At 33.2% G+C, this 25,300-nt stretch overlaps 1 pseudogene; it reads left to right on the top strand.

The window, feature by feature from the left end:
- Window positions 1-3,915: 3,915 nt before the first annotated feature.
- On the top strand, window positions 3,916-5,430 carry LOC143380017 (protein DEK-like; annotated as a pseudogene).
- The last annotated feature ends 19,870 nt before the right edge of the window (window positions 5,431-25,300 follow it).

Below are 25,300 nucleotides of genomic sequence, written 5' to 3'. Positions count from 1 at the left end.
TTCCTACTGGAACTCAAAATTTACTAATCAATCAAGGATGTGATGTTAAATCATATTCCTTTTCTCAAAAACCATAATATTATTGATTAGAGATCTGTTATAGAGATGGCCAGTACCATAAATGTTATATTCCATACAGCATAATAAAGATCTCCAAAACAGAGTAATAAAATATACTTCATCTTACATTTTTAGAACTTGTTTTTATCTAGTGACCTCCTTAAAATACATTTAAAAGGAATAAAAAAACCTCTGCTCAGTGATTAAACAAAGCAGGAGATATATTTGGTATTAAGTCATTTCAAAAGGTCTCAAATGCATCTTGCAGGTAGTATAATTAAGTCAGTCTGGTCTGAAAACCCATTCTTTGTGTACCTAGGACAGGCTTTTCACACACCCCAAAATGTGTTTATATTCATTTTCTCCCAAATATGAGATGTTTTGTGACAAATTGTAATAAATACATAAGTTACATTTCCCTTCAGTAGGGAATAGAAGAAATGTTATAGAAGAAATGAAAATGCTCAGTTAGTATGAGAACTTTCAACTTTGCCAGAAATAGAACTCAAAAACAATGGACATAGTAATATCTGGGATTTAAGATTTGACAGAATTTAAAAAGTTATAATTGATGGATATATATATATATATATATATATACACACACACACAATATTTGTAGGATTATTGACATAATAATATTTATTATTTTTTTAAATAAATGACAGTGGAATGCATTATACTTCTTATTACATGTATACAGCACAATTTATCATATCTCTGTTTGTATATAAAACATGTTGACACCAATTTGTGTATTTATACATGTACTTTGGATGATGATGTCTATCACATTCCACCATTCTTGCTAATCCCCTACTCCCTTTCTTTCCCTCCCACTCCCCTGCCCTATCCAGAATTCATAAATTCCTCCATGTTCCCCCTCCCTACCCCACTATGAGTCAGCCTCCTTATATTAGAGAAAACATTTGGCATTTGTTTTTTTGGGGGGATTGGCTAACTTCACTTAGCATAATCTTCTCCAATGCCATCCATTTACTTGCAGATGCCAGGATTTTATTCTCTTTTATTGCTGAGTAAAATTCCATTGTGTATGTATGCCACATTTTTTATCCATTTATCAACTGAAGGGTATCTAGTTTGGCTCTACAGTTTAGCTATTGTGAATTGTGCTCCTATAAACATTGATGTGGCTGCATCCCTGTAGTATGATGTTTTTAAGTTTTTTTGTTTGTTTGTTTTTTTGGTATAAACTGAGGAGAGGGATAGCTGGGTCAAATGGTGGTTTCATTCCCAGTTTTCCAAGGAATCTTCATACTGCTTTCCATATTAGCTGTACCAATTTGCAGTCCCACCAGCAATGTATGAGTGTACCTTTTCCCCACATCCTCTCCTATACTTATTGTTGTTTGTCTTCATAATAGCTGCCATTATGACTGGAGTGAGAGATATCTTAGAGTAATTTTGATTTTTGTTTCTCTGATTGCTAGAGATGATGAACATTTTTTCATATATGTATTGATTGATTATATATATCCTCTTCTGAGAAGTGTCTGTTCAGATCCTTGGCCCATTTATTAATTTTTTTGTGCTTAGCTTTTTGAGTTCTTTATATACCCTAGAGATTACTGCTCTAGGGGTAAAAATTTGCTCTCAGGGGGCTGGGATTGTGGCTCAGCGGTAGAGCGCTCACCTAGCATGGTGGGACCCAGGTTCGATCCTCAGCACCACATAAAAATAAAGACATTGTGTTGTGTCCATCTACACCTAAAAAATAAATATTTTAAAAAATTGCTCCCAGGATGTAGGCTCTCTGTTCACCTCACAGATTGTTTCTTTTGCTGAGAAGAAACTCTTTAGTTTGATTCCATCCCATTTATTGATTCTTGGTTTTAATTCTTGCACTATAGAAGAAGACTCAAAAAACTCCACCAGAAAACTTCTAGAATTAGTAAATGAATTCAACAAAGTGGCAGGATATAAAATCAACACCCATAAATCAAAGGCATTTCTGTATATCAGTGACAAATCCTCTGAGAAGGAAATGAGAAAAACTACCCCATTTACAATAACCTCAAAAAAAAAAGATACTTGGGAATCAACTTAATGAAAGAGGTAAAGGATCTATACAATGAAAACTACAGAACCCTAAAGAGAAAAATCAAAGAAGACCTTAGAAGATGGAAAGAACTACCTTGCTCTTGGATAGGTAGAATTAATATTATCAAAATGACCATACTACCAAAAGCACTATATAGATTTAATACAATTCCAATCAAAATCAATGGCATTCCTCATAGAAATAGAAAAAGCAATCATGAAACTCATCTGGAAAAATAAGAGACTCAGAACAGCTAAAGAAATCCTTAACAGAAAGAGTGAGGCAGGTAGCATCACTATACCAGACCTTAAACTATATTACATTGCAATAGTAATGAAAACAGCATGGTATTGGCACCAAAACAGACTGGTAGACCAATGGTACAGAATAGAGGACATAGAGACTTCAATAAATGGTGCTGGGAAAACTGGAAATCCACATTCAATAAAATGAAATTAAACTCCTATCTCTCAACATGCACAAAACTCAACTCAAAGTGGATCAAAAAAAAAAAAAAAAAGTAGGCCCTAATCTTCATCATGTCGGATTAGGCCCCAACTTCCTTAATAATAATTTTTTTCTAAGCCTTCTAATACACATTTTGGATTCTTTTTATAAAGTTCAATGCTAACCCTAAAATTGTGTAGTAAATTATGTTAAAAATAATACAATAGAAAATGATGCATTTATGATTGTATTGTTAGAAGTGGTGGAAAATGGAGCAAAATCTAAATAACTATGTATAGTTATTAATTAAATAAAATAAGGTATCTCATCTTCACAGAATAGTTTTTAGGTATAACAGTGGTAGTTGACATATGGGATGTATGTGTTTCATTTCATTTTTTAAGACACTTGTATAAATCTATGTATAAGCACTATATGTAATATAATCATACAAACATTTTATGGAATATTTATCAAAATCTTACAGCATTATATATACGAAGTGTGATTATATGTTTAGATGTAATTAAAATATGCCTAATTATTTATATATTTTCTTAAATAATCCTATATCATTTGAATTATAAAATAACAGATACATTGAGTCATATAAGGATGATCTCAATGTCAGCAGACTGTGACTTTAAATTGAAGTAGCCTATGTTTGATTGTTTTCTTTTTTAAAAAATAGAATAAAAATAACAACACCTTGTTCAAAAGTGCAAGCTGTTAAACAGTGAAATAAAAAAAAGACCCTCATTCACATTATTTTGGTTACTGAATATATTTTCATTTCATCTACATTTCACATGCAGTATTATTCTTATTTATCACAATGAGGTTGAGTGTGGTAAGGAGTGAAAAAAATGATGTCAGAAGCAGGCATAGGGCCTTCACAAGGACATGGTGTCATCTGCAAGCTAAATACAAAACAAAACAAAATAAATAAAACTGAAGTTCACTGTATCTTAAATGGAATTTTTTTTCTATGAATATAGTAAAAAATACACAATGACAGAAAACACGCAGAATTACTAAATAGAACCTTATAACCAAATATTGTTCTACAATTTGAGATACATGAACTTGGTGAACAGATGGTCCATCATTGTTCTTCTTAATCTTCTCAATCCTAGTAGGAAAAAAAAAAGGCTCATCTTATGCATTGGGGCTGAGCTACTGTGAACACAGAAAAATGAAAATAAATTTAGCAACTATATTCATTAAAGTAATTTTGAATAGGTCTGTGTAATAACAATTGTTGAAAGATTGAAGCTAATATGGTGATGATGGTTGTAGTACATCTTTATACCCTATGAGACAGTCAGTGCAGGCATGTTGTTTCCATGCTTAAAACGGACTTAGGATTGTGTGGAGCAGAGAGAGTATTGTGTGAGCATAACAGACAGCTGGCCAAGGCCACAGCCTCTCTGAGACATCTCCTGTTCTTGCACACCTGCAGTGGGCAAGATCCAATGCCCAAGGCATATATGCTGCCTCAGATCCCCCTATCACCCTCAACCCTCTACCCAGCGGTTCTGCCACCCCCAATACCCTACCCAGCTGTATCCAAGAAGAAACTTGAAATACACAGTCCCAGAGAGGAGGATGAGGACAAAAATGACGAAGTGAATGAAGAAAAAGAACACTCTTCTCGTAGAAGGCAGAGGAAAAAAGATAAGGAGAGAGGTTGACAAGACAAATGTCTACCTTATGAGGATGCTTAAGGAAAGGGGCAAAAACATTGTGAAATTGAAAAGATACATTTCTTTATGAGTAAGGAAATGGAAAGAAAGAATTTAGAAATCTACACAAATTACTCTACAACACAACAGGCTCAGTGTCCTCAAGAAAGAAGAATGTGGATTTTCCATTCAGAAAAAGGAGTATTCAGTATAAAATGAAGGAGGGAATGCTGGAAAAATTTAGAAATGCATATTAGTTTGTGTCTGGAAGATTCTGTGATTTGGTGAAAAGGGTCTTGAATTTCTTACTATATCCGAAGTCTTCTGGAAAACTAGTCAAAATGTAAAATAAATAAATCGATAGATAGATAAATAAATTCTAGCGATTTCAGTAAAAAAGGAATGGAATAGTTCTGGAATGGCAGAAAAGAAAAAGTGAGCTAAATATTCTAAAATTCTGTGAGATGAATTTAGTAATGATGATGAAGAAAAGAAAAACACAGAAGAATTTTCAGAAGATAAAGACAAGGAGAGTGAAGAAGAAGCACATTTGAAAAAAAAAAAAAAAACACCCAAATGAGAAAAATAATACCTAAACCAGCTGGGCATGGTGGGGTCATAGCAATAATCCCATTAACTCCAGGCTGAGGCAGGAAGATTGCAAGTTTGAGGATGGTCACATCAAATTCTCAAGACCCAAAGCAACTTAGTGAGATCCTGTCTCAACAATAAATAAATAATCAATCAATTAATCCATCAATCAATAGAGTTGCTTATGTCACTCTGTGGTTAAGCATCTCTGAATTCAATCCCTGGTATGAAACAAGCAAACAAACAAAAAACCAACTAAACTAAACTAAAACACTAAACCAAAAGCTACTTCTAAATGTACAAATGTTAAGACAGCAGCTAGTAATACCACTGAGAAGAATCAGAACAGTCCCCAAAAAGTGAATCTGAGAATAGTTTAGATGATAAACCTTTAATTAGAAATTAGAGAAACCACCTACAGATGAAAATTTAAAGGTCATAGTAAAGAAATCATTGGCCGCTGCTAACTTGGAAGAAGTCACAATGAAGCTGATTTTCAAAGAGGCATATGAATATTATCTTTATTATGATTTAACCAAAATAAAAGATTTCATAAAGACATCTGTGTAAGAGCTAATTTCTTGATATCGAGGACTTACATAGAAGAGTTGTTCCATAGATTTGAAGATATGATTTACACCATTAGACCAGCAAAGAGAATAAATACATTTGCCTTTCTAAATACTTGCTAAGCATTGTGTTAGTAGAACTTACTGTCAACCTTTTTTTCTTGAGGGTTAAGTAAATTTGAGTTTGCCATTTTAAATGCATTTCTATGCAGTTGCTGTTTTAAAATTTTGCATGGTTACAATTGTTTCTTGCATTTTATTGTATTTTGTACATTTTGAATTTCCTTATATAAAGTCATATATTCTTCAGCCATTGTGGGATTTGAAGCACTTATGATTATTTTGCTTAAGATATCCTTTTAATCAAGTAAAATAAAACAGTATAACTCATATTTATGCAAGTAGAAACTATTGCAGTATTTAACATATGAGATATTTTGAATACACATCTCTTCTGTCAGTGTGAAAACTCAGTGGCAGTGTGTTCATCATATTAAATTACATAAGCTACAGCTAGCCAGATGACTAAATGAGAACTTTACTCCCTCGAGTCTCTGTATGTCATATTGTCAGCATGAAAGAAATGACAGATGCTATCTTTGTAGTTTAAAAAAACAATTTGTTGTGTATATAAAATATTTTTATGTCTTTCATACATATCAATTTCTAAATTCACATTGGTAGGTATCTTTACACTTGTAAACTCTTAAGGTGTCAGTGTTCAGCTAGACAGCATGACACAGCAATGAAAGTCAGAATTCAGGCACAGGAAAAGTGAATTAACTGTCTAACTCTGCTTTGCCACAAAAGTGTCAATTTCCAGTTTTAGTACTAACAATACAGAAGTGTCTGTAGATATGTTTTTATATTAAACACAGATGAAATCAACACATAAAAGTTTAAAGAAGATTGGGAAAATGTGGGATTAAATGCAAACACATTGGGCTTATAGTAAATGAACTGATTTTCATTAACTGCTTTTGATCATATAAAATGCTAATATTTACAGGAAACCTAGCCACTTTCATAATTAGAATAAAATTACCACTAATAATGTGACAAGATAATGTGAAGGCACTAGCAGATATCTCTGATAAAGTATTTCCAGAAAGGGATAATATATTTATTTTAAACATTTTAATGTGGAATCAAAGCTGTTAGGTTTTATATTTTGACTAATCAGGATCTACATGATGAATATATAGACCATTCCTGAATATAAAAGACTACTTTTTTTCTTTTAAATATCTGAATCAGTTTATTTAATAAATTATCTCCACAATTGAGAAAAGAACATACCACCAATGTCATACTTAGATATTTTATATAAAATTGAGTGTGCACAAATCTTTGTATCGTAAGAAAACATATAAAAATGGGATAAACTGAATGTTTACAGGAATTTTCCCAGGTTTAATTCAGGGAATGTTTTACTTAATAAAAAAGTAAATGGAATAACAACTTAATGAGACCTGCAAATTGGCCTTTGATTTAAAATATTTGATTTTATAAACCTTGTCAATAAAAATCGATCAAATTAGGATACTATTCTTGTGGTTGTACATGATGTGGAGGATGTGGAGTTTCACTGGTGGTATAGTCATATATGAACACTGGAAAGTTATGTCTGATTCATCCCACTGTCTTTCCCATTTCTAACCCCAAAGTTTTACTCAATGTATGTATAATATATCAAAATATACTCTGTAGTTATGTATATCTAAAAGAATAATTTTTAAAAATTAAAAATAAATAAGTAAATAAATAAAAATAAATCAATGGTGAAAAAGTGGTTTCAAACTGTTTCATGCAGACAAAGAAATCTATGAAACTATACAAATCTCTGAGCCCAGTCTCTACTGCAGTGCCAAATGCTCCAATTTAATCTGTTACCAGGCACAAAGAAACAAAAGGTGTGAAAACCACTGGGATTCTACCATCAGCCTGAGATGAATATTTGCTGCAGCTGCCAGTAGAAAAATACACAGAGGTAGGAAAATGACCATCCTCTAGGCTCAAAGACAGCTTTCACTGTGACCACGAAGCTCAAGATTTAATTAGCATTTTCCCCTTAACCTACACTTTATTCATAATTAAAAATCAAGAATCTTAGAAGAATTTACGAAATTGTGTAAGATTTTGATGAGATTATTTGCACCTCTTTGAGGGTTCACTTCTGACCTCATGTTCAGGAAGCAGCAGGTTTCTAAGATAATTCTCTTCTGAGCTGGATAATACTGTTTCTTATGTGTAACATCTTCATTTGGAGTACTAATCAAGTGTGCATGGATTGTGAAGTAGGAAAAGGAAAACTGGATTTCCACTATGAATATCTAAGTTTAAAAGATAAAAATATCTACACTCGTATCTAAAAAAGTAAGAACATCAATTTTAAAAACTGTTCAACTATATAAGTTGCTAAGTCTTAGTTTCTCAAGGTAAAATATGAATAAGATTATCTAGGTCACAGTTATTTTGGAAATCTATGATGGTTTACCAACAAGCTCAGAAAGCATATGTTGTGAGCCTACTATGTGTTAGAAATCATTAACAGGTGCTGGGGATCCAGAGTTGAGCCAACTCAAATAAGGTCATAGTCACATAGAAATAAACTACTAAAGTAAGCTGAGAAAATTTTATGCAAATAGTGTTAAGCCCTGCTAAGTCTCCAAAAAGGAAACTATAGGAAAGAATTACATGGGATATCAGGGTTAGGGCCGACAAAAAGTTTCTGTAAAATAAAATAGACATTTAGGTACTGAATAATATTTAACAACAGTCATACATAGATTGAAAGGTAATGCAAATAATACAGTTTGAATGTAAAATAAGGTGAGAAAAAACTTAAAATCAGAAAGAAATGGAACCATGTAAGATGTCCTTTGATATATGAATAGATGGACTATGGTACATAAATGCAATAAAATATCATGCAGTACAAAAAAATAAGCTGTCAAGCCACAAAAGACTGATTTCTAAATGCATTTTATCTAAATGCATTCCATTAAAAGTGACTAAAATTACTTAAGTAAATATTTTATGTTTAATTGACAAATAATAATTATTTATGTGGTGCAACGTGAAGTTTCAATTCACATATACACTGGGAAACATCATGTTGGGTAAACCAAAACATCTATCACCTCCACATAATTATCATTTCTTTGTGGAGATAACATTTAAAATTTATTCTTTTAGCAATTTACTAAACTAAAGAGGCCAGTCTGAAAAGGCTACAAAGTAAATGATTCCAATTATATGACTGTTTGGAAAAGACAAAGCTATAAAAATAATAAAAATTATCAGTGGTTGGGGAGAAGGGAGGAAGGCTTGACTTTATTGAGGCACAGGGGAATTTTTAGGTTGGTGAAACTCTTATGCATGATTCATGACTTTATATTATTTGCCAAACTCTGAATTTTACTGCACAAAAGCAAAGCTTAATGTGTGAAAAACTCAAAAGTTAATTTAGGAGATTGGTGAAAATTGAAAATAGAATGAAAGAAGTGGAAAAAAAGAGAAATTATTATGAATCTAAGTAACTTCAAAAAGTGGAATCTATAAAATGAAGACAAAAGATATTTTGCATAAGTATTGTACTCCAGATGATAATATTGTATCTCATGAAGGTATGGGTTAACAATACCAATGCTTTTATATATAGAATAGTAATTGAATGACCATGGGTGCTAGCTGGATTAAAAAAAAGGGTAGTACAGATCAGCCAGGGTAAAATATAAAGATCCAAGTTGTAGTGAAACAAAATTGAAGACAACTCTATGAACCAAGTCCTTTTCAGCTTAACACAGGTACAACTGGCTACATGCAGAAATACGTATTGAGTATTGATATGTGTGTGGGTGTGGGTGTCAGTATATACACAACTAGTTCCTTGCTCTGTCAGCAATGATACCCCAGTGGCAGTAAACACAGCTAGTTCCCCAATTTCAATATCTGTTAACATTCAACACACAAAAAAGGAAACTTGATGAAACAGTTGATTAAGGGGATACAGGAGGTAGAAAAGCTGAGCCTGAAGCTTCCTGTAATGCAAAGAAGAAAGTGCTTGGAGAAAAGTTAAATAAACAAAAATGCCAAAGCAGGGCAATTTGACCTAAATGAATGAATGAATAAATAAATAAATAATCAATAAAATCATATTGGATTGAATTTCAAAGTATAAAATAAGCACCAATAAATTCAAATTGATGTAAATAAATGATTAAATAGATTAATAAATTGTGGAGCAGATGCAGCTTTCCCATTCAGAATTCCAATTAACTTATGTGTGTGCTTTGTCAGGAAGGAGGTGGAACATGATTTTTCCTAAAGGAGAAAAGTAGGAAAGAGGAGATTAGTTTGATCCTCCCTTACTCAGCCTATCAAGACAAAATCAACAGTGATGAGTGAAGTTAAAAGTAGGTACCCCTGATATGATGTGATGCAGACAACTTATTTCTGTGGTTTTTAACCCTCAAACCCTTAATCCAAACCTAATCATGAAAACAAAGCAGGCAAATATTAATAGAATACCATTTTACATATTACCTGACTGGTTCTCCCCCCAAATGTTGTCATCATAAACAAGGTAAGTCTAACAACCTGTTACAGTAAACAGAAGCCTAAGGAGGCCTGACAACTAATTCAGACATTGTTCTCCAGGATGGGATCCTAGAGCAGAAAAAGGAACTAGGTAAAAACTATTTTTGTAAATGTCAAATTGTTTTAAAAGGTAAAGATTGCTTTCAAAAATAAAAGATATTTTGAGTAGAGTAAGCAAAGAGGGATTATAAATGATGGAGTAGAAAAGCCAAGTATGAGTCAAATTACATGACACTTTATAATTTGTTTGAAATTTCTTCTCAGTGCAATCGAAATCTACTAATAATTTAAATCTAGCATGTGAAAATGCATTTATGATTTTAAAAGATCTAGCAGTTGTATAAAAAAGAGGGCTAAAGCTGGTAGTATATAGCACGATGGTTTGAGAATTAAAACAAGGACAGCAATAGAAATAAATAAATAATTTACTATTGTAAATAGTAAATAGTAAATATTGTAAACAGTAAATATTGTAAATAGAACAAGATGGAGGCAATTTAGGTTGCAAAGTCTTCAATGAAAGAAAATGAATTTGAAGTATGTTTGGGATGCAAAATTGACAGACTCAATTATAGGTTGAATCTTTGGTTGAAGTCAAGCAGGTTATAATTAATAGCATAGATTTCTAATATTCCTGTTGGAGAACATTTAAAGAGATGTGTAATACTACAGGAAAAATCTTGGAGGAAAACATTCCAATTTTACTATAGATGTGTGCTATCTTTGAGAACTTTGAGCCATGTTTACTGAAGTTATCAAGCAGTAAATTGAATTCTCTTGAGAGTACGGTCGAAGGCAGAAAGAAAATTTTGACAGTGAAAGCGTGGATGACGTTCACAGACATGGAAATCTGTGAAGAACAATCCATAAAGAGAAAATATAAAGCAAAAAGATGGTAGTTGGAGGGCAGAACAGTAGAAGTTCATGGGTTAAACAAACAAACAAAACAACAACAAACAGGAGACAGTAGTAATTTAGGGAACAGAGGGAAGTGTTCAAGTTTAATCTGCTGTGAGTTCTTAAGGGATGTGAACATTTTTATCATATAAAGAAATATAGTGGCCATTTTCGAGTCTTGAGAGTTTTTACAAAAATTGTGCACCAACATTTTTAATGAATATGTAATATGTGAATGAAGATACCAGAGAAATATAGAGGCAGAAAGTATGTTACTGCATAAAAAGAAAGAAAGTCACTGGACTATTACAGTGACAGGTGACTATATTATTTGGGACAATTAACATTAGTTACACAATAAAAATATCCTCAAATTCTCAGTGGCCAACACAACAAAAGGCAGTTTACCTGATTTACCTGGGAAGAATCAAAGTATATTATGAAAGTGTTCTCTCCTTTTTTGTCTTCCTTCCTTCCTTCCTTCCTTCCTTCCTTCCTTCCTTCCTTCCTTCCTTCCTTCCTTTCTTTCTTTCTTTCTTTCTTTCTTTCTTTCTTTCTTTCTTCTTTTTTTGTTTGTTTTTGGTGGTGCTGGGAATTGAACCAGGGCTACTCACCCTCTACATAGTAGTGAAACGCTCTACCATTGAATATCCCCGTCCTATGAAAGTGTTAATTATTCCACTTTTGGAAGAATTTATTTAGACCTTCTCCATTTTGAGATGCTGTTATAGCAATATATGGCTTCCAAAGTCATTTAATCAGAAAAAGCAAGGGAAAAGACGATGCACATCCTCTCCTCACTGTACACTTCAAATAGACTTAGCCACATGAACATAATTTGCTCCCAGGGAGTTTAAAAGTAAACAGAAGTCATTTTCATTTGGGATATTGAGCAATCACTTTGTCACAAAGGCTGAAGATTTCTTTTAATGTCATAGATTAGCTTGGAAATATAAAAATCTGTAGTCATTTTTAATTCATCATGTTGGGAATTTTCAATGTCCGTTAAAATCTGTGATGTGATGCTGGGAATGGATGGCTAAGATAGAGATGTTGAAAAGGAATTTGGAGATCAGGTTTTCAGTAAACTGAGTGTAGTCAAAATTTCAGTGAAGGATGTGTGTAGATTTCAGCAACTAGAAAAAAAAGAGATTATATATAGATGGCACAAACCTCAAAAGAGCTTATAAAGTTAGAAAATGGAGTAGAAGTATAGACCTAGAAACAATTTCTAGCTTCCAACCATGAGACAGATAAGATGTAAGGGGATGTGAAGGCAGTCTCCTCCAGAGAGTATTTACTCATACCAGACAACATTAAGATTTTAGTAAAGGCAAGATGATTAGGGGAATGTTACAGAGTAATGTAAGAATATTTGAGAACTTGTGCATGCACAGGTAAACATAGGAGAAAATTGGGGAAGAAAGATTAATGCAGTTAACAAACCAGGTGAGGTATGTGTAAACCACAAGGTAGATGAGATCCAGAGATAATGAATAACATGTCTAGAATAACCAAGATAAACAAAATGAAGATGTACCAAAATTGCTATCAAATAGTATTATACAAACTGATAGAAAATCACATGAAATTGAGAGATATAGGTAATGAAATTTAAAACTTATTCTTCCATTAGTTTTTTTTTTTGCTATTTCAACTTTTTACTGCCTTTTGCCTTTCTATGTAGTTTGTAAATAAGTGATAATGTAATGAATTACTCCATTTTAAAAGCAATATTACAAGTTCTGAACATATTTCTACATTCTGCAAGCTGCTTACGATTAACTTGTAAAAGTGGTCATTCTATTTTTTACTAGGGTATTCTGAAATAAATCAGTTACTTCACTAACATAATAATTTAGAGGAAAAGTTAATATGATTATTTGAAGTCTATCATTTTCCCAATAAGTTGAAATTATTTCCTCTGTGATAGATACTTCAAAACTCCCACCCATGCACAACAATTTTATATGCATAGCCTTAAAGAAATAAAATTTCAGAATTTGATGTATTTAACTGACACAGAAAACAGAATGTAGATATGCTTGATTGAGATACTTTCCTCTTGAAATTAATTTACCTTTCATTATCCTAATAAATCTTTCAAACTCTTCAAATTTCTTGATTCCTAGGTGTATATACACACACTCTGCATTGTTTCTGTCTACTTCACAGGGTGGGGATGATAGTAGGAAATGAGAAACTGCCCCATATTGGACAGAACTCAAGATATTTTCTTGTTATCTTGCTGTTTAAAAATGAGCAAAATAAAACTGTAAAGCATAATCCCATGACAAAAAAAGAGCTCAGATATTTGTGAAAATGAAAAAATTTTCATGATGGAAACTAAAAAAAAGCAATAAAACTTATAAGGATATTCTCTATCCAAGATGAATTAAGATCCCTACTCCATACTTACACCCACCTACAAGTCCAATATTGCTAAGGATAGAATATTTACTATTATCTTTCTGCCTCAAAAACAGATTGAAGTAAATTTCATTGAAATTTAATAGAGTTAAAACTATCCAATGGTAAAATTTGTAATTTTTTTCCAATAGGATACTCCCCAATCCAAGAAATGGTGAATTTTATTTGGCTATCTATTAATTGGAATGTAAAGTTGATTTTGTTGTTGTTGTTGTTATAGGATGATAGACCTAGGTGCTTTCCACTGCCTCTTTATAGAATCTAAACCAATAGTTAGACTACAGATCCACATCTAATTCTACTGGCTTTACTAGTCTCAAATATCAGTTTAAGTGAATAATAGGTGATTGATACTTTCTTTGATTTACGATCTGCACAACATATGTCTGAAGCTCCTCTTTTTCCCCCTGAACTTTTAGAAGATGACATGTTGAAGATTTGCTTTGAACTTGGATTTCCTCTGGAATTCCTGCAGCTTCAAATCAATGTCTGTCTGTCTATAAGCTTGTCCAATGCAGACTGCCACTGACTGATAAAGAGAGAGGCTACATAAAGAATCCCAGTGGACCCCCTGCCCCAGAAGCCATTTGGTTGTTGCTATGGAAACATCCACCAGCTAGCAGTTGGTGGTACTGTGCAAGGGGAGAAGGACCGCATGGTCCTTTCCTTACCACATCTCCTAGGGTACAACCACTTCTTAAGTGAAAGACTGCAGTAAGCAAAACTCATAAGTCTGACAGACAAATAGTTCAAGAGAATGGTGAGTTCTTTTAAAAAATTGTGTAGTGTACTCTCACTTACTTGTTTTTTTTCCCCCAATTAAGCATTTCCTTCAGATTGTTTTGAGCATAGACAGGAGGAAAGAAGATAATCAACACTTATAAGTGGCTACTATGCACCAAGCACTTTGGAGAACCTTGATTTTTAACATTTCTTCAGGAGAAAATGGCTTGAGGTCTATCTTAAAGGACTCTTCTGCTCCAGGTATGGGCTGGACTCATGAAGCTAGGCAATTTAGTAGTGTTAAATAGATATTTGCTGAATTGAATCGATTCAGTTGTTCACATAAGATTGTCTGATAATTTAAAGCTTAGAATTTTCAAGGTCATTTTCATTTTTAAAGAATATGCTTATAGTAAACAAAGCCTTGAAGTTGAAATATGGGGGAATTATTTCATAGTTTGCTTTTCAAACAAATTTTCAAATTTTCAAAATATGAATCACCTATTATTCAGTTAAACTGATATTTGAGACTAGTAAAGCTAGTAAATTGGCTGTGGATTTGTAGTCTAAATATTTCATAGTCACTCTATCTTATATTTGTATCCATCCATCTCTTTCTAACCAGAGTTAAATTTCCATATCTTTACCTTTCTTTGTGTCCAATGAGATCTACCACTGCTCTAAGACAAGGGCATAGACACAGACACAGTGTCTGTGGCTCACCGTTTCTTGACCTATATTTGTGCTCTTATCAATTCTGATTACTCCTTAACAGGTTCAATTTCAACTGTTTTATTTGCCTTAATGAATACTGTTAAAATGGCATTAAAAATCAAATTAAATTGGAATTCAGTGATAATAACAATACCATATAGCACTTTCTCATTAACATTTCTCATCTTAATATGAACTCCTGCATCTTTCAATTTACATACAACTGCTTCCTATGCTAACCTAAAATAGAACTTGTTATAGGCATTATAAAACGTTTGGTCCTTCTGTATCTGAATGTCTTGAAAGTCATAACATGATGCTCAGGTTGTAATGACTGACTTAGAATTTCCACACCCAATTGCTCACAGTGATACTACTAAGCAATTGGACCTCTACTGAAAGGTTTATTTCTCTTTTGTCTCATTCTTAAGTCAAATTTGATATTCAAAAAGAATTCTAAGGAACTCTATGATCTAAACTTAGAAATTTAGTTTTAAATCTTATAACCTAGAATAGAGAACCCTATCATACTTGGATCCCAGTCCACGTGCACTGGGCTCTAATTCCCAAGATTTTTAAGCACATGTTGTATTATTTTCTTCCTTTAACTTATCTCATGAATTCCTGCCTTAGTAGATTATGTCAATCAAGATTCCACTCTGGGAGCCAAACTCTCAGTGGCTGGATTTCTTCCACTGAATTTTCGTTTTTCTCTAAGTTTTCAGTACCAATTTCCCTCTTGCTTTTAAATGTTCTTTTACTAGATAAGTACTAAATTTTCCTGGCTAGAATGATACTCTAAATCTAGTAACATATTTGATGATTTATTGATTTGTAACTGGGAAGTTCATATTTTACCTTGATGAATTTAGAGCACAATCCTCTTCCTCAAAGCAATAGTATTGTTTGCTTCCAGTTTCAGTTCTTTGCCTTACAATATACCTTAATTTCGAGTTTTAAACTTTCTTCTCAGATTCTTCCTATTCACTCTTGTTTTTATTTTAATTTAAAAAATATTTATTTATTTATTTTTTAGTTGTAGTTGGACACAATACCTTTATTTTATTCATTTATTTATTTTTTTGTGGTGCTGAGGATCGAACCCAGGGCCTCACACTTGCTAGGTGAGCACTCTACCACAGAGCCACAACCCCTGCAGTTATTTTTTTAATTTTTTATTTGTTATTTTTAGTTATATATGACAGTAGAATGTATTTTGACATATTGTTCATACATGGGGCGTAACTTCCCTTTCTTTTGGTTGTACATGATTTGGAGTTACACTGATCATAGACTCCTATCTAAACAAAGGAAAGTTATGTACAATTCATTCTCTCTTCCTAGCAGCAAGCAATGAAAACATGAGCCATGCATTTAGTCTTCTGTTCTGAAACAATAAGAACCCAACCTAAAAGTATACTGAGAAATGTATTTCTACCTTTTAGGGAGAATGATATAATTTGCAAACTGAAGTCTAGTTATAGGCAGTCTAAACTTGAGGAAATCCTTCAATAGTATTAATTACTTAGGAAATGTGTCCTGTTTCATACATGAGTAAGTGAAACAATAGTGATTAAGCAAGATTTATTTTAATTTTGCGTTAAACTACATGCACATATAATTGCTGACATTATCAACTCAAGGGAAACAGGGTTGAAGTCTGAAAGAGTTTGTTAGTTTTCTGTCATATCAGAAAACAGGCCCCAGACATTACAAAAAAATTGCTATATTTCACATATTTTTGCCACAGAGCAATTTAGCCCTTTCTTCTGTAGTAATATAATTATGATTTTTATAGGAGGAGGAAATGTACTTAATTTATGAGTAAAACATGAAAGCAAATAAAACAATAAGGAAACTGAACAAAAACAAAAGTGGCTCTAGGTTTTCTAGATTCTGTGATAGAACATTGTTTGACCCATGAAATATTTGTGGAAACACTGGGAAGGGTTGTTGGAAAATTTTTAGAGTGATGATTCAGTTGACATGTCCTTTTGATGCTTTCCTATTTCTTTCTACCAGAAGCACTTATATCAAAGTTGATACTCAGCTGTTATGTCCCCAGGTGGCTTTACTGGTTGCTTATGCTCAGGATCCATTTTTCTTGTTCACATATCCATTCTGATTAGTTTCATGTCTCTATTACATTGATAGTTGTGATTATTGAATATCATTGCTGGTGTCAGCTGTTACCTCTTAGATATTGATCAAAGAAATTTCATGAGAACTGCAGTTATTTTGCTGTGTAGACCTGAGCCATTAACCAATACTGGATTATATGCTCACAGAATATTTTGTTGTCTCAATGAAAAATGGACCTTCTTTCTTGGTATCTCTGGTGTCTTCATTTTCTATTACACACAGCTGAATGCAAATGCTCACTGAAAGAGATAGCTCCCTGAACATTGACTGAGAGCCTTTATAGAGCTCCTTAGGTATATGCAATGTTTGATGTAACTATTTCATGAAATGCTTGCATTCACAGTCTGATCTCAAATCTTAGCCTAGTCACACAGTTTTTGCATTTATTTAAATATATGACTTTTGCTGGGTTTTTGAGGTTTTTTAAAAAAGTCATACCATAAAGCCCCTTCCAGTGAATTCCTACCAGGTCCTATGTAACTGAAGGTAAGTCATATCTTACTTACTGATTCACTAACTGAACACCTGGCTTATGCAATTTTCAGATTTAATCCATAAGTCACACATTTATGGCTAGGAATGCATGACTGGGCCATTCATGAATTATGCTTTTCCAAATGCTTTTTCTGTTTTTTATGACATTATCACAGTTATTCTATTTCAGAGCTCTGAGGAAATTTGTGCATTTTTTTATTATTTTATTAAAAAAATGAGAAAATAGAATGCTGGAATAGTTCAATGACATGTCAAAGACCAACATGATTAACCAATAGCAGAGCCTGATTAAAATAATGGCAAACAATCAACCTGCACATGCTTACATTGAGACATTTTCTGTAATACAAAAATTGGTAACTGAGTTTATAAGAAACTGGATATATTTATTAAATACTGGCTGTCAGGTCATTTATACTATTCCTTGTGTCTTAGTTTCTTGATATTCTAAACTAAGTAGATGCAATAGGTATATTATTTTTCTTCCTGACCTAAAAAAGACATATTGGTTGGTTCATGTGGCAGATATGCAGACAATTCCTCATGATAAAAATTACTATTACTTGTTTTATGTCAATAAGCCCATTTCAAAACATAATTTAGCAATAATGATAACTCGGGAGTAAGTAATGAATACTTTCTAAAGTAGAGAAGGTTTTATCATCAACATCCACCATATTTTCCTGGGAGCTATCCTTCCTTCCTTCTTTCCCTTAGTATCAGAAGCCTAGCTCAGGGAAGGTGCCTGCACCCCAGCTGGCTGGATTCAGCTGCCTGCCTGTATAAGAAATAGACAAAAGATAGAAAAGGAAAAATTAACTTTGTGCACTTAGGAAGATTGCATCCTAACCAGTCCCACAGAAGTGGTTATATCATTTCTAGAAAGAAAAGCCATGTGATACACACATGTGGATTTAGTTATCTTGTATTACACAGGATAGAGGCAGGGGGCCATCTCTGTTCTCCTCCCTCTTCTTTGGTCTGGGTTTCAGCCGGTAGCTTCCTTCTCTCAGGAGGAAAGTTGTACTTGTTTCAGAAAAGGAACCCCAAATTTAGTCTGTTTCACTTTAACTCATTCCCATTTATTAGTAGGTTTTCACTGAATCCATTGGATTTTTAAAAATTTTATAGTAATTTGTTATATATGATAGCAGGATGCATTATAGTTCATATTAAGATATAGAGCACAATTTTTCATATCTCTGGTTGTGTACAAAGTATAGTGACACCATTAATGTCTTCATGCATGGACTTGATTTTTATCAGACATCGTTCCACATAATTTCTTACTCTGATCCTACTGCTACCGTTTTCAAGATCTTCATTATGCATATCCCTGAAGACTATCACCTAAACATTTTTTTCTGCCTCAAGTGTCTTCTTCCAGGCTTTTTCCAACTCAACTCCATGTGATATTTTTCAAAACACAGATCACTCTCTCTTCTTAAATACTTTAATGAGATGCTCCACTATGAAATGTCATCCTTGCATACTTTGCATTAGCAAAACAAACTTTCTTTTCCTTCTGTGTCCATCTGCTTCTCCAATGTTTCCACCTCTAAACTTTAACCTCAAGTCATATGTAAACATGCATACTATATAAGATATGGACGTTTTTTTTGGAACTTCTTCTCCTCTTTCTTGAGGTCTTCTTCCTTTTAATTGTATGCTTTTTAAATGTGATTTCAGCCAACTGGAAAAACACTACATGTATTCTGCTATTGTCAGAAAACTTCTTTCTTCCTAACTGTGCTCAAGTGGTACTTTTTGTACTGTGAAATCTCTAACTTAGGAAGTACAAACACCAATCCCTTTGTGTGATCAATGTATACACACACACACACACACACACACACACACATATGTGTACATACATATACACATGCATACACACATACATACATATGTATATACAAGATTATAAATTACTATTATGTAAAAGATATATAAACACACACATGTATATATAAGATTATAAATTCATATTATGTAAAAGATATATATATATACATATATATATATATATATATATATATATATATATATATGCTTTTTATGTATGATAAGACACATACATACGCATACTCACACATATATATGTGCACACACATACCCTGAATTGTATGTTGCTTTTTAATTGGGCCTCCTTTTCTTGGTAAAAACTGAACCACATTTTATGACTTGGTCCTTTGCACTTTTCAAATTCTTACCAATTAATTAAATATCTGTTATATAACTGGTACCCTCTCTACAGGAATTGAATAAGTTTATGTAATGACATACAAAAGAAGGGAGAAACTGTTGCAAAGCCCTCTTTTATTAGTGAATTCTTTAAACTCACCAAATCTGAAAATCAAGTCTATGCCAGCAGAGCTACAGTTAAACCTTTTACCACCCCAGAAATTATTCTATTTAAGAAAATCTTCTTTACTTTTGGTAATTAATATAGTATAAAATTTTAAAAGTCCCAGGAATGACTCTATTACATTTTTTGGACAATGTAATAGCACTTTAAATTCTTTTTTCATTTTGTGATCAAAGACGTATTGCTAACTAAAAGAAGAAAGGTGCAGAATAGAAAATAGAGTGCACCATTATGAAAAGAAAAAAAGGATTATATGACTGAATGTTAAGTATGCATGTATTAATTTGTTTATACATTGAATAGCTTTATAAATGTGGATACCTTTGATGGGAATATTGCTTGGCCTTGACCAGAAAGGGGAGGGAGATTTAATTTTCACAGTATATTCTTTATTAGTTCATTTTTATTTTATATAAGTAGGTACAGAATTAGATGGCATGTAAGTGTTTATGATATAACTCTCCAAAATGTGATGTAAAAAGTGAAAATATGGAATGAATAGATGATGTTTTAGGTTTTCTGCTGGAAAAAACCCAACCATCTGTATCAATTACAGAGAATTTGGGGGTTCATTCAGGTTTAGTTGTAACAGGAACACTGGACCTAAACAGACAAAACAGATGGGTTTTGCTGACTTTTCCTCCTGCAAAACAACTTCACTCCCTTGACAAATGTTCCATCATCATGTGCACATAGTTCAAGCTTTCCTCTCTAGACCAAGTCTAGCAAAGTTGCTGATTCATTTAATCTCTACAGACAGCTTTGGTGGATGAGTCACACAAAACCAAATGACTTTTTTTTTTTTTTTTCACCAATACATTCATTACTCCAACTGCTCTTTTTATCAAGTCCTTTGTCTATTTGGTGAAATCAAACCAAGATAAGATAGTAAGAAATGTCAAAAAGAAGATTTTTGACAAAAAAGAAGAAAAAGTTTTTAAAAAAGCTTTGTGTTAACTCTTCTATCCGAAGCAGATTGTTCCCAGCAGAGACACATTTCAGCATGAACTCCAAAGTTAACTTTTGAGATGATTTATAAAACAGAGGTAGGTCATCACTATCCAAAGTAAATCAATTGAGCAATATTGACAAAGCAACCATTTCCTACCTTTTCATCACATCCTAGTGCTTAAAGGGGAACCTATTCTTCTCAGGAGGACACTATTCGGCTGAACTGCTGGTCCTTTGAATGGAGTTATTGCTTTGCTTGTGTGAACTCATTCTCGGCAATGGTTTGCTATCAGCTATGAATCTCCATTCACTTCAGGGAAGCTGTAGTTCTTGAAGCACCAGACACTGGACCTGAATGGATTGCTATTGACAACAAATCTTTAGCAAGAGGAGTAAAAAGAAAGAAAGAAAACTCCCCTAGTCATAATAATTGCAGCTTAGACTTAATATGACCCTGGAATCTGTGTAGGAGGCTGAGTAAATTGAGCTCCTACCACTCTATTCCAGAAGTGATAAAGTCACTGGATTCTTGGGCACAACTTTCCCGTGTTCCTCACATTTATTCTTGGACATGATTATGTTGTCTATGGGGTGTCCAGTTGGACTTCAGGTCTTTGGTGTCCCAAACAAAAAATTGAGCAAAATGCAAGGATGTAACATAGAAAGTACAGATTTTCTGAATGTGAAGAGGAAAGTAGCACTCTGGATTATAGAGCAGAGTGGGATGAGCAACAGATAGAGGCCCCAAACCCTGATGTCTAGAAGTGTCTTATATGCTGGACTATGAGGCATCTGGTTCTCTATATGGACAGATTAAAGACCTTACTCATTTGTTCCCATTGGTTACCTTATAATACCTGATAAGAATAGTGTTCTTGGTTACTGTAGAATACCTAGTTAGAATGCTGCCCACTTTACTCCATTGGTCATTTTAGAATACTGAACCTGTGGTAGGAGATACCTTGGGTCTTTAGTCCTCTGTGGTGGGAGTGGTCATGGTAATGGGACTTAGCATAATCAGGACATGATGACTCATCTTTCTGTCTTTCTGTCCAGCAGCATTTTTCTTGTACCCTGCATCTGCCATCTTGGGGTCCCTGAACTCCTTCCTAACATTTTGCCCCTCATATGTCGAGCTAAGTACAGATTCCTTATGATGTGAACAGCTGCAGCTCCCAGATACAGAGTGGTTTCTAACTCTTAGCACAGACTACCTATAACTATTGTCACAGGCAATCTAAAATACGGGCAGGTACTAGTACAATTCCTATTTAATATAGTAACTATGGTCAAAGATAAATAGGAATACCTCCAAAACTATACATTCAAACTCCTGGAAAAATTACTAGAGTACCACAGACCATGTTTCAAAGGACAAATAACTGTATTTAGAAAACGTTTTGTTAACATGGGCCAGTTTTGAATATTCAGAAAATTATGGGCTGCCTCTTTCTGAAAGAGGAACTGTAAAGAAACGATCATCCATGTGGTTTTTATACCTACTCAGTGTAAAACATTTTCATATGAAATTATCTCTTTGCATCTTCATAGCAACCTCAATGACAAGTTGATATTTCTAGAAGTGACTTTAAGTGGAGTTTAATAGACCAAAATTTGATGACTGATTTTTCTTGGAGCAACATACTTGGAAAAGAGGAAGAAACAGCAAGACTGGCAAAGAGAGATCCCAACCACACAGCAGACCAAAGAGCAATGTCCAAGCCCTGGGTAGCTATAAAACTAACATGACTTATCAGAATTTTCTCATTTGGGCCCCAAATAGCCAGACCTTTATGTCCCTGTCCAAAATCACCGAGTGTGGGCTGTCCCCCAAAGTAGTTGTCTTTGGGTAAGGTAATTTTTTGCCATAGAGGCAATTGCTGAAGAGACTAATAGCCAATGGTGCCTGTAGATGCCACTATCAGAAATTATGGCAAGTCTTTCTTTGATGAGGTATCTGGGAATTACATCTCTCTGTCCATCATAACCTCATTTTAAAATGAAAATACATAAGAATGAGAGAGTTTAGAAAAAGTTAATATGTTGAAGTTCTCATAACAATTGGTGGTTCTGGAAATCATAACAGGGTTTGTTAACTTTATTTACAGAGCTCTTCCATGCTCCACGTTGCCTCTCTAGAACTCAAACAAATAGAACTCTTTAATAGCAACTTTATATTTTAAACGTACCTTCCTTTTTATTTTCTATCCCAGCATTTCAGGATGTTCATCATGTTGACTTGTTTTGCTTTGTCTCAGAATAATTACCTCTGCTCCTTTTTGAAAAATCCACCACTTGAACACTTCATTTTATCTTACTCATTTCTCATCATCTCTGAAAACTTGACCCATCAATTATTCTTTTCATTTTACCATCAGTTTCTCCCTTGCGGCTTACTTTTCCAATACCTTTAAAATATACCCAAGGTGTTCTGTTTCTAAAAAAGAACTTCCATGACTGCATTTCTCATTTTTTACTTACATTTCTCTCTGGCTAAACTTCCAACTACTTGATGTCAATTTCTAGACTCCTTATAACCTAGCTTCATCTCCATTTTCTATATTCAAATTTTTTCTTAGAAGGCACTACCAATAAGGAAATTTGCAAATACAATATACCTCCCTCATTGGTGCACTGGATCCCATACTTCCTCCTGAAATACCAGTCATTCCCCCTTTCCCTGTCATATCTGTGCATCTCTAGTTGTGCCCCCAATCTTTCAATTGTCTGGTCTCTTCTCATTCCCCGGAAAAGAATATTTAAATTCTCCACACTTCTGTTCAGGCCCTTTTGTTCCTTGCAGTTATGCAATAAATACCATGGTGAGTTAATTTTCATCTACATCTCAATCTATGGTTGTATTTTTTATGTTCCTAACATGAATTCCAACTTTACAGTAATAGAAGTATTGCTAATTTTCAAACAATTAATAGTCCAGCAATCTCACTGTTCATCAACTAAGAATTCTCCTTTCATTGTTCAATATCTTCATCATTATAGTGGCCCTTTTCTCAATATTTTATTATTCACCTGTCAAAGTCCTAATAATTCATTAGATGATGAAAATCCCAAATCATTTCTTCTTTTTTTAAATTTTTGAGTATCTAAAGGTTTTATAAGGTCCTTAAAACTCATTCATCTTATACTTGTCAGAATATGTGAAATAAAATTGGCATCAAAATGTCTGTTCAATTATTCAGATACATTAAAAAATGTTGATTCAGTGACAAGGAGAGGTTCCCTAACTAAACCTGGATTTAGATATTTTTAGAGTCCCTAATATGTGTCAGGCATAGTCCCTAATATGAACTAGTTGTAAAAGAAAATAAGACTTATCCTGAAATTCAGGAATTCATGAATATGGTGGAGGTAAACTAATAAATAATACCTTAACCTGGCATTTCATAGTAAAAAGAGTACTAAAGAAATATAAGACTATCTTATACAACAGATTGTATAGTCAGCAAATCTTCTATTTATTAAATAGCAAGTAATATATCACATTGCTTCTAAGTTCTCATTGTACAATTTTGATTTTATGCTTTCAGTTTTATTTAAAATATTTATCTGAAAATGTTTGAAGATATTGTAAAACATTGAAACACATATGCATGATTATTGAAGATATAGATTATGCATAAATATAATTAGATGGTATTCCAACATGCATTACACAATCCAAATGAAATAGGTAAAATTGATCATTGACAATAAGCACAAAGAAAGAATTTGTAAGCCGTTCTAGCAGTGTCTTCTGCATAATATTGCATATTTCAAAGCAGTATGAAAACTGGTTTAATAAATAAAATGATTAAAAGACAATTGGCTATTAAAAAGCAAAAGAGCCAATAAAGCAAAATCTTCAATCTTTGAGGAAAACAAAATCATCAAAATAGCAATAATGTATAGAAATATATATATATATATATATATATGTGTGTGTGTGTGTGTGTGTGTGTGTGTGTGTGTCTGTGTGTGTGTGTGTGAATATAGGTAATAGTAGATGAATATTTTTTATTTTCTTTCTTATTTCAAGCTAAGAGTTTCCCTTGTGTTTAAAAGTTAACATGTAGGCTTATTTTTTTCCAATAATTAAATGCAACATAGTCTTATTTTCAAAGACAATTATTTAAATCAGGGACAGAACCACCCACACAGAGGTAGAACTAAATTTCACCTGATAGAGTAGCATAAAAGCATGGTAGAGGCTACCTCTACAGAAAGGTAATCAGAAACATATTTGTACTTCTGAAGTATTCTTATGAGCAAGCATTGTGCTACTATACCATGTATATCAGAACCAAGAATGTGTGCAGTAAAATCAATAAAATACACAAGTGGCACACAGTACCATTCCATGTTTTTTTTTTTTTTTTTTTTTTACTGCACTAGTGTGCTCCTTAAAAATGTCACCAAATTATTACCAATGATGAAGAAGAAGAATCACAGTGTGGTGCTTATGGGTAAGTGTGAGAGGAAAGTAGAGGTAGAGAGGAGGAGCAGGTGGCAGAGAAGAAGAGAAGGAGGGAAAAACACTGAAAAGCAATAAAACCATCAGAGTACTTTT

The sequence above is a fragment of the Callospermophilus lateralis genome, chromosome 14 (genome assembly GCF_048772815.1).
Source record: "Callospermophilus lateralis isolate mCalLat2 chromosome 14, mCalLat2.hap1, whole genome shotgun sequence".
Lineage (NCBI taxonomy): Eukaryota > Metazoa > Chordata > Mammalia > Rodentia > Sciuridae > Callospermophilus > Callospermophilus lateralis.
Note: the sequence above shows the minus strand (reverse complement) of the source record. Positions and strands in the feature narration are given on the sequence as shown.